A 16,997-nucleotide genomic window follows, 5' to 3' on the forward strand; every position below is an offset into this window, starting at 1 on the left:
ATAATTTGTAATGCAATAAATAAATTTGGGTATGCTTTAGTAAGATCGTTCTTATTGATAAATTTAATCGAAACAGGATTTAAACAGTTTTATCGACTGAAACATCTTCATTTTCTTAAACAGTTCCGTTCCATTAATATCACCTTATGAATGTGTGTGTGTATCTTGATAATATTTAAGTATACATATATTCATCGGTCAAATTAGCAATTTTATTCATATATAGAAAACCAAATGTCTTGGTGATTTTCATATAGTTTAAATTTGTTTTTAAAATATATTAGTGAAGTATCAATTATTTAAAAAATAGTAAATCTTAAAATTTTATTCGTCGCTAAAAATCGAGGATTAATCTTCTCCCTCGTGGTCAAAGATTCGAACTCCACCCTTATATGTAATTCGTTTTACACGAAAAAAAAATGAATTTTACCTTATCTAGATTCTGCTCCAAAAACACTATTGAATGAATGTATAGTAGAATATATAGACTAGATCTTATATTTGAAATTCAACTTTCTTACGTTCCCACCCTTACGTTTTGCAAAAAATTAGTAATAGTTTTTTACGTGCCCCAAAGGGATTGACAAAATCTTTCGTCTTAGATTTTATTATTTTTTTATTTGTTTCAAATTATTTAATCTATATTTATAAGTAAAAAAAAATTAGGTTTCACAATTTTTTAGAAATTTTAAATATTTTATCATTAAATATTTCACTATTCTATTCTATAGAGGGAACTATTCAACAATTTTTGGCACAGAGAAACAATTTCTGTGATTTATACAGTAAAAAATCAAGTAATACCTAGTTGGTGGTTAAATCTTTCACATTTACTTAATACTTTAAAATATTTAAATATGAATAAATATGTTTTCCAAATGGTCTAAAAATCAATCCCATGTAATAAAGTCAGTTTCGTGTTGTTCTTCGTCTTTTGTCCATCTTTTGTATTTTAAGACTAAGCATGTAGATGTATTTATTGCTATTTTATTTAATTTTAAACATTGCGATACTACAATACATATATAGCAGTAGAAACTGCCATTTTAATATGTTTTTTTCCACTTTAATAGGCCTGAAATAGTACAATATTAAGTGAATGAACATTTGGATGAAAATACAGTCAATAATATTTTTGTAACTTTTGATTAAAGTTGAACTAACTATTTTAAACGATTTTTGTAAACGTCGATTCTTTATCAAAATTATCAACCATAAAATATAGTTTTGATTCCAAACCTAAATTTAAAAATAGAAAATTATTATGCATGTTAATAACAACTTAAGTGCGATAAAAGTTTTTTATTATTCTTCGACAATTCAGTAATCAAACTATTTGTATTTGAAACAAATACATAAGTACTTTTCGGAAAAATATAAACTTCTGGAGGTGAGAAAAAACTTTTATTGGAATTTCGCTCCTAAGTGGGTATCTGTGTTCCAGGTGGTACGATATATTAGGGAAAGAATATCGACACGCACTATTATTTGATATCGAAGTCTATTAAGCGTTCGATTCGAATTTTGAATGTTATGTTGCTTATAAATAATAAGTTGGTAAATTACAAATGGACAGTTAATGCATATATATGAAATAGGATTGCGGACGTAATCGTAACATGAATTAAAAACAACAAACATGGTAAAAGAATTGATTTTTATTTCCTCATGCACAGGTAATAACAATGCACCATACAACGAGTCGGAAATATCATAACAAATATCGAACCCATTATTATCTGTTTACGAAAAGGCTGTCGGTTGATGAAAACATTCGTTAGTCAAGTATAAATATTTTTCCGTAATGTTTTTCTTCTTGAGCTACTCGTTTGTGGTATATATATTCTTATAAACAAAACTAATAATTCATACATATATTTAAAAAAAAATAATCACTGAAAGAGAGCTGACTGAATTTTTTTTTATCAGACTAGGTTTCGAAATTCGTCACTTTCTAATATCAAAATTTATTGTAAATGTTCATCTGTTAATATTGATCCATAATTGTGATTCTATGTACTACAATTTTGAAAATGTCTTTTCACATAGGTGCTGCTAATATACAAATATAAATATTTTTTTTTTCGAATTTGCCTTTTAGTATGTCGTTCTAATTAAAATATCATTAAACTGATAGCGGCTAAGTTCACCGCTGACAGAACTGGTTCAATAACACATGATTGATTGAGATATTTCCAACAAAGTACATATTAGTGAATAAAACAAAAAAAAACTTACAACAACCCGTTCTCTATATATTTTTAGCACCATATGACGTGACACATTTTAGTCGATTTCACTTAAATTTCATTTAAATGCTTGTTAGAGTATCCAATAAAAAAAATGGGGACTTGGAAATCAATCGAGCAAATTCAATTTTTATTTTTATTAATTATATTTAAATATATTTTCTTTATTTGCGTGTATTATACACCGTTCATACAGAGCGATACGATTAACAGAGTAACAAATTGAACGTAGAACGTTTTGCTTTAAAGCGAGCGCGTCCGGAAGCGGTTTAGAACAATTATATATAAGAATCTCCGAGCGTGACAAAGTGCGTCAGTAAAACTTGGATGTCATATACAAATTACGCGTCCAATATGTCTTAAAAAGATGAGTTCAGTCAAAATTCCAGAATCTTAAAGCAGGGGATGAAAAGAGTTGTATATGTTATTTATGGCCCACTTTCTCGAAAAATAAATTTATTTACATTCACGTGCCGCCCTTGTGCTATTCTCCTCAGCCGTCATCACCCCGTCACGTCCCAAAATTGACGTCCTTAAGCGCGAGGCATCAGCTGTGCGTTTTTCGCGTTCGAACGAAGGAAAAGCGCGTTTCGCTCGGTGGAAAAGCGCGCCGGCGTGCGGGCCGCATCAGTGCGCATGCGCCTCGCGCGGGCCGAGCGGAGGGGGTCATCGTCGAGCCACTCTCGTGCGGCCGGTCGAGCAGACCGCCACGCAGCCACGACGCTGCCGCCCCGCCAGCCGCCCGGCTACCCCCGGCTACTCTCGGCTACACGGCTGCTACACATCGAGTGCCTGGCGCATGAGGCCCGCTGGCGCCGGATGAAGCTGCGGGAGCTTCGCTGGGGTAAGTCAGCCCTTAGAACCCAAACCACGTGACTGAACAATCTTGCACGTGTACGGGACACACATACACACATAACCAGACTTAAAAAAATACAAACTATTATTATTGCATCTTAGCCATCATAACGCAAAAAAGCTCAATGGGTTAAATCTTGCAACAAAACCTCACTGAAAATATCTGAAATTGGTAGCATATACTTTATGAACAATTTTATTATTATTATATCGCTGTTATGCATAGTTTTCTCAAATTTTTGCTTTAATTTAGACAATCAATAGTTATTAAGTGAGAAAGGGAGGGGCTAGCGTGTGAATAAACGAAAAGTAGCAATGATTTGATAATAATTTCATTTTGTTGAAAAAAATATTCTATGGTTTCCATGTGAATTTTTCTTCTAAGCAACAAAATAACAAGTTTGTTATGGTTACAGTTTTTGAATTAAACTTAATTCACTATATATTTTATTTTTAAATTAAATTATAAGAAAGCAACAAATTTAATCTTGGGTATGGATAAAATAATTATAAATAAAAATGATCGTTCTTTTTTATCTAATGACTAAAAAGATACATTAGTCAAACCAAAAGGCGGATAGGTTTAAGAGTATCTGTTCATATAAATGTAGTGATAATATTCATTGCAAAGATTCTAAAAAAGTATGACTCTTTATTAACTTCTTCTTTATTAGAATCAATATAGAAATTACCAAAGCATCTTCTATGAAGAAGAGAAACGAAACAAAGGGATTTGATTCTCATTAAATCGTTAAACATAAAAAATAAGCAAATTAATATAATTACTATTGAAATCTGTGATGTACGAAAATATACTTCATGTACATACCATACATATAATAATTTGCCTATTACGCGGAATCAGCAAAATTAGCTGAATATAATTAATACGATACAAATTATTACGCGGAATAGGCAAAACGTGCGTTACAGTTATTTAATAAGTTTGATTCTTAGTACTAATAAAAATATTCATTGATGAAATATTTACATAAAATGGTTCGCTGTTGGATATAAAATACCATTCTTTCAGTCGGATCGGTATATCCGTATATCAATATTTTATTATTATGTAACGTATTGGGTTTTAACGCCTGTCAAATCGCAATTGTAAATTTACAATTTATCTATCCTTTTATGCCAGAAACACAAATCAGACAATATAAGGCTGTCAATAATTAAAATGTTAATATAATTTTAACGACGATTTTTCATGTATGTACTATTTTCATATATAATTATTATACATATATGCAAAGACAAATAAACTATCCTCTGACATATAACGAAGATACCGAAATTAGTATACATATTTTCACTTTTATTAAGTTATTTCATATTAAAAAAATCGAATTGTTATCAAAACGTCTAGAAGGTTAACCTAGAAGCACGGAGACTGAACTTTTATATAAAATGCAAATAAGTTATTTATAGCAAGAGAGTATTTAACTACATATCAGGTTAATAAGTTGTTGTTTTTTTCAAACATTTTATTGTTTTCCGTAACATTTATAAATTGTTAAATAATTTGTAAATGTTAGTTTATATGTTCTTATATATATTTATTTATTTATTGTAAATCTTCCAAGCGTTAGCACAATGCGTTTCAATAAATAATTATTGAAATCAGTGTTAGAAAATTCTAAGGTAAAAGTTAATTATGATGATCTATCAAAATTACAATTATTTTATAACCACCAATTCCGTTCCACTATATACTAGGATCTATATGAGTTTTAAACCTAGATCTTTTAGGTATAAGTTTTTTAATTTGCCAAAAAAAAACATCAAAATTTTAATTGCATTTTGCCATATTATTAATAACATTAAATTATATTATTATAAAATTATTTTGGTTAAGATGCAAAAAAAAGGAGAGTAGCCCTTTTTTATTTCATTTAAATTAGTATTTTTGCGTCTTAAAAGTTCTGCAAAACAGATTCCAGAATTAGGTGGATACAGCAACAATTTTCATTCAAAATCCATAGTATTTTCGCTTTATCTTGGTTTAAGATAACACCATGCCTGTTAACCAATCTTGGACGATTTTGCTTGAATTTTCTTTTTAATCTCTCGAATTGTTGGCAATATATTAGTTATTTTGTAGAATCACTCTTTCATTCCGCCACAGGCTTATCTTTGTCTATTGGTCTTTTAGCCATTATTAGTGCCACAAATGATTTATTTCTAATCTCCAGTAACAATGCACTCATAAAGGTGATCAGATTAGAAAGACACATATTAACACACAGGATTCGGTTCAATTTTGACACTTTTCCGATCTTTAAAACATGTCGATAAATCATCTGTGTGTCATCTGAGTGTCTTTATTATCTCGCAAATCAATAGGATTGGATTAATCTTTACAAAAGCTTGTAGAGCTTCGTTATCTAACATTTACTCTCTGGTTCGTCGACCAACAAAAAATTACAACACTAAAATTAATCCCTCGAAATTATTAGGAATCTAAGTATAACGTATCATATTTTTAATGATGTCCATGAAAATTTACGAAAAACTGCACAAAAGCTTTGAACCTTACTTTACCAAAGGATAGCTACATTGCAAATATGTCAATTTCTAATCTACCCTTAATCTGGTAAGATCTGTATAAAGCAAAAACGTCTGGTTCATTATTTTATTAATTATTAACTATAACTGCAGCTTAAATCAATAAATATGCACAATCTAGCTCAATTTATTATTTTTATTCATCACAATATTCATATATAATATTAAAAAATCTTTTCTAAAATGATATATCAATCATTAATTTTGCTTTCCAAAATACAATATAAATCACAAAGCACTAGAATCCATATAGGATTTAAGCCCAGATTTTCCAAGTATTAGTTATCGACTTATACCACTTGTATATCGTGCTGATAAAAAAAGTAATTGTATAAAGCATTAAATTTGGATAAATTGACTATGTATCGATCTGATTATTATTGCTTTATTCGATATTAGTAAAACATAAAGCTTCAATTTAGCTAAACACAACAATTATCACTGAACGAAAAAGAAATAGCCGCAAAGAACAAATAATGTTTTGTCAAATATTAATCAACAATGAAATTCTATGTATTGAATACAGCTCACTATGTTTTAATAAATTTTTATAGCTTTCTATATACACATCATTCATAGTGAATCTAATTAAAATGTTGTAGATTTTAAGTAGTCGTAAATAAATTAGTAAAATTTCAGCTGCCGATCTCAAGAGAGACTTCATTATCTTTTAGCCCTTTGAATAATTATGATTGGATGTGTATTTATTGCCTTAATCCAAGGCATAATTACAAGTTTTTAAGAATATTAATTGATTTCAAGGCCATTGAAAGTCCGAACAGCTGCAGATGCTTTGTTGTTTTCCATTTATAACTTTCTATTCAATATAAACTTTTTTCATTACGAATTATGAATTTCTAGTTATAGTCAGAATTTTATATAAAAACTACTATTATATTTTTGAGTAATGTTTTATTGTGTGATATAGCAAATTTTACAAATACGAAAACTTATTTAGATATAATATTTTTTATTTATGTTTAGCTTTGTCCAAAACGAAATCTTCTTCTAAATTTCCGCCATGAACGACAGCTTCCGATCATATTGGCATTTTTTTGGCGACGTTTATTTCCTTATCTAGTTTATACAATCATTAGACGTCTTCCTCCTTTTTTTAACATCTTTAACTGGAATTGGAACTTTCACAGAGTAAGCAAAATGTAGATGAAAAAGCTATTAACTTGTAGTTATTATTAGATTTTGATACAGTTATTCTGGAAAATGAACCATATAAATGTCTTATTTGAGTTTGTTGGTTTATATTTTAAAAATATATTATTCTTAGAAGTCATAAAAAAGTAACATATGCAAAGTATCAATGTTTTATAATACTTAAAAAAATATCCTTTAATTTCACACACAAATGAAATGTCTTTAAAAATATGTTTTTTATTTGAGTTAAAAATTGAAAAACCTGAAGTATTGCTATTAAATCTCAAATATAAATAGCTAACAGTATTTCATTGTTATCATTTTTACTTCCTGATTTTAAATCGTATATGATTTTTAATAAGCAACGTTTAGACTGGATTAATTGAATAAGTGTGACAATGCAACCAAATAAAGTTGGTAGATGCTGTTATCAGGCGATGGAGTTAAAATGACAGGTCTTGGATATCAGAGAGTCTTCGCTGGCGTGTCGAGTTGTATTATTGACGGCTAGGATCTGTCGTGATATGTTCCTTTCTGTGACCAAGTGTCACATATTTTAATTTAATGGTTCGAAACAGCTTTGGCGAATCACAGATGATGATGCTTGTGAGCCAATTACATCGCTTCTTGGACACATTCACGATGGTCACTTTAGCGATCGGTAACCAAACGTTAGAAAAATAATTGTATGCGCAGAGTAGAATGTATTATTTAGCGCGCATCCTTTCCGAAGAAAGGGTAGTGTTTTTAGGGTACTTATGTTCTATCAGGTGGTTCATGCAATATTTACGCAATTTTTTAGTCACGAGATTTTTGAACTTTCGAGATTTTTGCACCCTTTTTTCTTTGAAACGATCGTTAGAATTATATCTTATTGTAAAGCTGGTTAAAAAAGTTTTAATCAAAAGTCATCAACATTTTCTACGTTCTTAATTTTTGTCGAATGTACAAAAAATCGTATTGTCCTTGAAACCTGCGTAAAAGGGTTTGGATTTAAATTGTATGTATCTAAAAATAAAAACATGACATGGTTTAGGTAATGTCTGATTTTTCACACAAATCATTTTCAAAATTATACAACAAGCATTTATTTTAGCTACAGTAATAATATTACATGATTTTGAAGCGTGCCAAAATTACGCAGTGAATTTTTACTCTCTCTTGTAATATTTAAGTTTTATTACATTTTTACGTGACTAAGGTCTTTACTTATAGATTATATTCGAATTTATAATAAAACTTTTTTTATATTAATTAAAAATAATATTATATTTTCTTTTAACTCAGTATCTCATTTCTGCTTAAAACTATCATATCTATTTATAAACATATTTAACTTATTTATTGTGGAAGAAATATTTTTTTCTATATTATGGATGTGTTAACTTTAATGACGACAAAAGTATTTTTAAAATTACATTTTAGTGTAATTTTTGTAGATCATGTATTATTTATCTATAATTTTCAATATTTAAAATTATATTTAGTATGTATATTGATATTACTTATGTTATTTTTTCGTTGATTTTTCAACGGACTAGTTATTTGGGCACAAAAGTAAAAATTTCATACGCAAGGTGTTTGTTTACTCTTCGTTCATAATCATAATAACATAACTGATAAGATCGTACGGTTATCGAATATAAATATACATACATATATATACATATATAGAAAAAAAAAATCCACCTGTTACGCGTAGCTTTGGCCTTATTTGTATATATATATATATATTTTTATGTTTTGGTGAGTTTTCGGGAGGGCCATGGCGTAATTGGCCGTCAAAGGAAAAGTCTGCGAGGTAAAATTCTATTTCGATCGAGGAAAGCTCGACGATGTATGTATATAGTATGCATAAGTATAAAATGCGGGTAGATGTTCACTAAATTAATAATATTTTAGTAATGGAAAATTTACGCATAAATAATTATTAATATTATATCGAATCAGAAACATTTTTAAATTTAGTTTTAAATGAAAACTTTACTGAATTACAAATAAGAATTGAATCTAAAAATCGGTACATCACTATCGCGAGGTACCGCAGCTTGTTGAAAAGTATTAGCAGTATAGCCAGATGTTATGCATATAAGATCATTCTTAACCTAAATTTAATAGTATAATGTGTTATACAAGCATGCATGTAAGAGATAATTAAAACAGGTACCTTTAATTTGGTTCAAGTACGAATATTCTGGTCAAACTTTATACGTGTTGCATAATGGCCAGGCCAAATTATGTTATTAAAGTTAAGGCGTATACATTTCAATAACGATTATTAGTATGCTTTTAGCCAGTATTGAACAAGCCTTTGATACAATGCTAAAATTTGCCACTGTAAAAGTGCATTATAAGTGCCAAAGCCAAAGTTGGAAAAGCTATTATAAGTGCCAAAGAAATTTACTGTATTCCAAACGTTGCGTGCTACACTTGAATTATTTCTTAGCTCGCGCTAAAACATACCCTTAAATCCTTTGGTGCGATTAATCATTTAAATATAGATTTATTTCTTCGTGAGCATTAAACATTTAATTAAAATCATTTCGAACTCGAGCGATTTAGCTTGGAACACAATGTACTGCAAATATATTTATCCTCAGAAATAAAATTTAGTGTCGAGTGAGCATCGATTTTCGAGAGGTTTCCGTTTTTGCTTTTCTCTTAAAAACTCGGCTTTAACCCTTTGAAAGTTTTCGAAAGGTTTCTTTAAGACCCTTAAGGCGTATATTTTGACTTGTAATGCATATTAATTTCACTCAAAAGTATTAAAGGATTTTAATATTTGTAACTTTCAAGTTATTGCAGTAAAACGTTGAACACAAAGGTCTGTCGGAATTGTATTTTTTACTTTATTCAATCTTGACATTTTCCGATTCGAACATTGAATAAAATATATGAAGCGTTTTAAGTACCTTATCGTCAAATACTTTATGAGCTATTTAGTGGCTCTTCATCAGTTCAAGAGGCTACTTTCTTGGTTTCATATTAGCGCAATAAAAAATCAATTGTGGCGTAGATATATAATAGAAGACAGTCTTTGTATTTTAAAAGCGGAATATTATTTATAAAATAAAAGTTAAGTCGTTCGATTCCCGGAAAGATTTTCTTTGTTGTTTTCAGTGCTGAAATGTTTATACGAATATTATTTTATTCGCGTATATTTATATGTAGTGCAAGTTTTTAAAATATTCGATATCAAAGAGATATACTTGGATAAAATTTGAAATCACTAATATTATATAAATCAGTTAACATTAAAAATAATTATATAAGTGAAATGAATTTCATGAAGAACGGTTTTACAAAGTTTGTCCACTAAAGCGGAAACACTCTTTGAACAGCCCCTATCTTTGTTAGTCTACTATTTTTTTTTCACTTACAGTTAAATCAGACGTTTCAAAGATATTTTCAAAATTTTAAATTTCAAATAGTGGTCGGTGACATTAAAACATTTAGTTACTGGTAGTAGTTAATATTTTTATTCTAAACCTTCTGTCACAATATGAAAGGCGTTAGATGTAAACACAATCAATCTATTTTAATTATTACAGCTTACAATTGCTAGATATCACCAGGACTTTTTTAATCAAAAAAGGTGCCGAAACTCACTTCTTGTCAAGCGTTTTACTGAAAAAATATAATATATTTGAAGCAGCTTTTCCTATGACACGAAACGCATAAAAAATTTAACAAAAGCGCAAAAACAATTATCACTTCTCAGAAGTCAAAAGCAATAAAATCGTATCGGCGCCATCGACTGATCTTGGCTGGAAAATCAAAATGAAAGCGACAGATTTTTTCAAGCTTTTAAGGTTTTCTAAATTTCAGTCGATGCTTCGACGCAGATTTTATTATTCGAAGGCGAAAGCTAAGTGTTTTTATATTAGTCTTGACATAAGTGTTTCATTACGGCAGTATCTTGAAAAATAAAGAAAGTCCCTTTGAGCCATTGATCTATTGAACAATGGAGATAGTTCGAGACTGAGCTTGTTTTATACAGATCTTAGTAATTTTTCTTGGCTTGGTGGAATTTCAGCTCTGACTTTTTTTTTTGTTAAAGTAAGGTCCAACGATTTTGATGTAATTGTTCGTAAATAGTAATGTACCGTTTATAGACATCAGGGCAAATGCATTAAACTTAAATTTATGATAAGTTTTGAGGTACGTAAATCAGTTAGTTGCATTTAAATACATATTTAATTATTTTCTGGTGACTAATATCCAAAAGATCTGGGTCTGAATCACATATTAACCCTGGTATTTTTTTATATTTTTTTCATGTCTGGAAGATCGGAATTAGTGGTGATTAAATATTTTTAATTCTGATCGATCATCAGATATTAAGTTTTCATAGATTTTCCTAATCGCACGGATGAATATTTCATATTAAATCGTACTATCTGTAATAATAGCTTATACTTATTGAAATAGATTTTGCTTTCAGTTTGACGTTTCATTACTTATTCGGTAGTTGTTGATTGTGTTTACCTTGTTGTAACGCATTTAGCTAAACCCTGAAAATTCAAAATAGAAAATTTTTTTGATACAAGGATATTTGCTTAATTTTTTTGTCACGATATATATATTATTTCTAATATACTATGAGGTATATTAAATATTTAAGCAATTTTAAGTTGAAATTAGGGCTCTATATTTTAATTGTAAATTTTAAATGTGAGTATATTGCTTTAAAACTTGTTACATGAATATAATTGAAATATATTTTATTATTATTATCACTTTATATGGTATATTATAATAAAATTATTAGAAAAGGAGAATTGAGTAGGTGTATTATTTTTGATTAGTAAAAAATAATATTTTACGGATATGTTAAAAGCTTTCCAAATATCAGATGATCGAAAAAACGAATGTTTTATCTCATTAGATATTTAAAATATACCTGCATCAGGTACATTTTTCACACTCTTATCTTAATCGCATATAAATCGTTTGTTTGCTTCAACTAAACAAACACTATTTGCCCACAACTCACTAATGAACGATAAGCGAATCGCCGTTAAATAGCTACTCTGTTTGCTCGCACCTATTTATTTACATTCACAATGTCTATTATTGGTTATGCAAATAGCGAAATCCTCAAGGCAGCCTCTCAGTTTCTTTTCAAGCATGATAAGAAGATCTAAAGGGTCGCTGCGCTTCTGAACCGAGAGACGAGAGCAAATCCAATAAGCAGCCGTCGCCAAACTTTGCGTCGCGAAATTAATTTCTAATAACGCACATTCCAAGCTAACCATTAAGAGCTAGCACGTGTGGATTCGTGGCTAAATTTAACCGTATTTTCACCATACATAAATGATCGTGGTGCAAATAGGCAAATCGTTCAATAATTAATCAGATATACAAGTATGTTTGGCTATATGCCTTGAATTACTAGTATCTAGTATATGTGGATGCGAGCAAGAAGCGAGATGCTATATGGCAAGTTTTCGATTTATTACTTCAGCGTATGTGCTCGCTTAACAGTTGCTTCACAACTACAGGGTGTGCATAAATCACCGGTTGTTTTAATGTGTTTTGAAACAAAAAGCTTGGCGCTACGAGGACGAATTTATTGCATGGCCTCGGTTCTGAGTTAATGCCTTGCTTAATGGGTGGGTGTTTTATTTTTTATTTTTCTTATTGTATGAAACTGGTTGAATGTAGAAAATTTACGTGATAATTAAGTAAGTGTTGTGCGACGATTTATTTTAAAAGCAGAAATTCGGGCTATATATAGTAGGTAAATACAACTTTTTTTGGAATAAACTATGAACTGTTGTTACCAAAATTGCTAAGTATTGCTTACAATTTTCCAAGCTAAAATAAGTAATCGGCAGTAGAAGGTCTAAGATCAAATATTGCTGACATATAGGTATTGTGTTTCACCATAACAATGCTAGATTACACGTTTCTATGGAGACTTCAAGGCTGATATATTTTAGTGCAGCTAGAAAATAGTCTGGACCATGCAAATTTAGGCTAGCATTCATTTAGAACTTAACTAGATACTCTTAATGAAGTACTGTTAACAAATTCAAACTCCTTTCAAAACTACTTAGATCACAAATTTTACGGGAGGTGAATTCATCAGCTATCAGAAAGATCAAAATAGCACATTATTTATTGCCATTAATTCGCCTATTTTTTAAATAATGGTTATTAGAATATTTGTTGAACTATTCGTTCATATCTGTAGTGAAATATTTAATGCACTAGTCAATGTATTGCTAAAGTATCTATAGCCCTTGTGCCTATTTTTCTAATGCGAATTTAATATTACTTATATTATCCATGGTCATAACATCTCAAAGCTGAAAAATAAACAGTTACATACAAAACAGCTGAAACTCTAGTAATTACTCATAGTTCTGAGTCTGTGTACTTTATTATTATCTGATTTTGAGTTTTCTTTTTTTAATAATGCTGTCAAATTATTTTTTCAATCTCAATCTCAGCCTACCGAGTCATAGTTGCTGCAACACATTACTAATCATAAAACCCACATTAACATAAACTAAAAGACTTAAACACTCAATGCTTTACTATTTTAAAAAATAAAATAAATAGCCCGAATCATTTTGACTGTTAATATATAAATTTGTTTGTATATATGGATTTATATTCAGTGTTAAAACTGTACCTTTAGATTATTCATAACATTATGAATATATTTAAATATTTAATTTATATTCAAATATATGAAAATAACAAATATTTGAGAACTATAATTGCAAATAATAATTATCTCATTCACGAACTCGTTATTAAGCTTGAACCTGATTTTAAAATGTGCTGACAACTGGGCTAAACTTAGTTTAGAAATAAACATAGATAGATAATTACACTATATTATATAATGTTTTTTTTAGTGACATTAGCCAGCTTATCACTTTCAGAAAACATCATAAAGCTTACTTGGAAATAAAGTTGGTTCAACAGAGATAAAAATTTGACACTAGATCAAAATTCAACTGATTTTAACAGATAGTGCTATACCTTGATTATTGCACTGCTATGAGTTGTGTAGCATATACGTGATACTTTTGACTTTTGAGTCATATAGAAAAAATAGTGCAGAAAAGTTCAGCAATATACAGTAGAATCCCCAATAACACGGTCAATTTGGACGTGCTATTTGGGTGCCCGTTACTTTAAAGGAAGAATATCTTACCACACGCGCCTGATTTATACGTACGCATCGCATTCTAGTCCCCCAACTACACGCACCCAAATAGCACGTTTTCAATTTACCGTGCTATTGGGTGGTCTACTGTATATGTTTTTATTCATGGCAAAAGAAAATTTATGATCACGTGTTTATTTTTATATCGAAGTCAAAGTTATTTATTTATTTATAAAGCAATTTTTAAATCACGTATAATTTGTGCAATATAAAAGTAAAATCCAGTTGTTTTCTAAGATCGGGTTGAGCTTTGGATTTTGAATTTCGTGACGTGAAGCGAAAAAGCGGCTGCTTCCTCGATCTCTTAAGTCTCAGTCGATGCTTCGTCGAGTTCAAATGAACTTTCGCGCCTCCCAAGTAGCGAATAGTTCTTGATGAAAGATCCCTTCGGAAGTGATTTACAAATTATTTACTTAAATACGATAGTCGAGATGAAGGGTGTTTTTTTGCTTCACTTACTCTCGAAGCGGTTACTAATTGTGAATTTTTTCGTAACTGTTTAGGTTTGAATAGTTAAAGATTTGTCAACACTGTAAGGTATAACATATTTCACCAGCTATGACATACTGTTTTGTATTTGTAAATGCTACGAACAGCTGTTATTACTTATTATTTATTTAGGAATACTAATTCCTCTGGGTTTTCTCTCGTAAGGACTAATATCATTATTGGTTTATTACGCTTTTAACACGTATTTGTGAAAAGTGTTTTATTAAGTTTTTTCTACATAGTTCGGTGATTCCCTGAAAGTCCCCTAATTCAAGTTATTAAAAACACGATAAAATAGTAATCGAATGATTGTCTATATTATTATTTTTCGGTCATAATAACATATATAAATAAGTTTATTATTTTTTGTTAATTTTTAGGTTTAAAAGTAAACTGTATTTTGTGTATTTTTGGCTACATTTATATTCACTGTTTGTCATACTTTACGGCAGTATCGAATTATGAGAAATATAATTCCAAATTGTACATATATCATGAAAAGCAAATTTGGGTCATAACTAATAGATGTTAGCATGAGTTAGCAAGTAAATTTGTAACTCATCTTTCAATACTGTGCTTCTCAAATATATTTATATTCATATAATTCGTTAATCATTTTATTAAGTACTCCATCGTTACATTTAAAAATTATAAAACCTCTGAAATGTAGTTTAAATGTTGACTATATCAATTAATAATTTAGATGATTGACATTAAATTCTATTGCAGTTTTCTCAGAATTTGCACTCTTTGACTATTATAGAATGTACATTAGCTCACTATATAAACATTGCATAATTCATTAGTTTGCAAAATTTCTTAGATTATATAGTTGTAGACAGGAAATGTTAGTCGTTCAGCGGCAGTTGGCGAAAACTTCAAAGAACGCTCATGGTGATGGTTTTGGATTTTGATCGAGGTACGAATCTTCTTATGAAAGCCAACTTTGTTTATTCGTTCCTCCATAATTCCATCTTCGAAACGTCTATTTTGAGATGAAATGTAAATTAATCATAATATAACAATGAGTAAATATTATTGATGATATTCGAAGCTTTGTATTCAATGTCTTGATTAATGGTTGCGGTTTTAGGTATTTATTGTAGCAAAAATAAATAAAAATATGTGACACATATGGTCTAACAAATTTTGATAATAAGATGAGTCGGCACGAGTTTCGTAAATGTAGGTTATACGCGACGGAATAAGGGGACATAAGGGAAGTAGGAAATTAAACAAGAATCAGCATTTTTTTTATTATATAAAATATTTTATTTATATATTTAATAAATACAATGACCAAGATAATCTATATTATATATTAAAATATTGTTATTAAAATATAAATTATTAGGATCATTTTAAAAACAGCAACAAAAATACGTTTGATTATTATGAAACGTATGAAATAGCAACTGTTTTTAATCTGATGACGTATATATGTAGTTGTGCCTGGGTAGCATCTGTGTTATAAGTGTCATAAACTCATAAAATTTAGCCAGTCCCAAGATATTATGTGTGCTTTTCATTACATTTTCATGATTTTCAACCAAGTTAGTGGCCATTTATGTAAAGGTAAAGTCTTTGCCATCCATATAATTTTTATATATTAAATAATTAATATTTTTATTTGTCTTTTTAATATTTTATAGCACTAATAATAATTATATTCATTTCACTACATCATACAATCATACATTTCATTGTAATATTTATATATCATTAAAGCATACACTTCTATATGTTTTATTTTATTTATATTAATTCATAAACTGTATCTATATATATATATATATATATATATATATATATATATATATATATATATATATATATATATATATATATATATATATATATATATATATATATATATATATATATATATATATATATATATATATATATATATATATATATATATATATATATATATATATATATATATATATATATATATATATATATATATATATATATATATATATATATATATATATATATATATATATATATATATATATATATATATATATATATATATATATATATATATATATATATATATATATATATATATATATATATATATATATATATATATATATATATATATATATATATATATATATATATATATATATATATATATATATATATATATATATATATATATATATATATATATATATATATATATATATATATATATATATATATATATATATATATATATATATATATATATATATATATATAAAAGCTAGTTTAAAAGAAACATGCATGTTAAGCCTTGCAAAAAATCAGTGCCATCCGGTGATGTACACTTAGTATACATGTGTAAAAAACATGTATACTAAGACATATTTGTATAGATATTCATATAATAAGACGACATGTACACTCAGTGTACATCACAGTAAATAAAAAATTAAAACTACACTTTCTAACTTTTATATTATATTTTTGTGAATTATTATGTGAACACCAAC

General features: G+C 28.4%; 1 protein-coding gene across 4 annotated transcripts in view; it reads left to right on the forward strand.

Moving 5' to 3' along the window:
- Window positions 1–2,928: 2,928 nt before the first annotated feature.
- Window positions 2,929–16,997, forward strand: part of LOC148236606 (uncharacterized) — a 195,163-nt gene continuing 181,094 nt past the window's right edge. For all 4 annotated transcript variants that reach the window (XM_088182120.1, XM_088182121.1, XM_088182122.1 and 1 more), the window contains exon 1: window positions 2,929–3,093. The gene's annotated coding sequence lies outside the window, so the exon portion shown is untranslated. The remainder of the gene's footprint in view (window positions 3,094–16,997) is intronic.

Source organism: Plectrocnemia conspersa, unplaced genomic scaffold (assembly GCF_051122295.1).
Source record: "Plectrocnemia conspersa isolate PC_06_02 unplaced genomic scaffold, ASM5112229v1 ptg000003l, whole genome shotgun sequence".
Lineage (NCBI taxonomy): Eukaryota > Metazoa > Arthropoda > Insecta > Trichoptera > Polycentropodidae > Plectrocnemia > Plectrocnemia conspersa.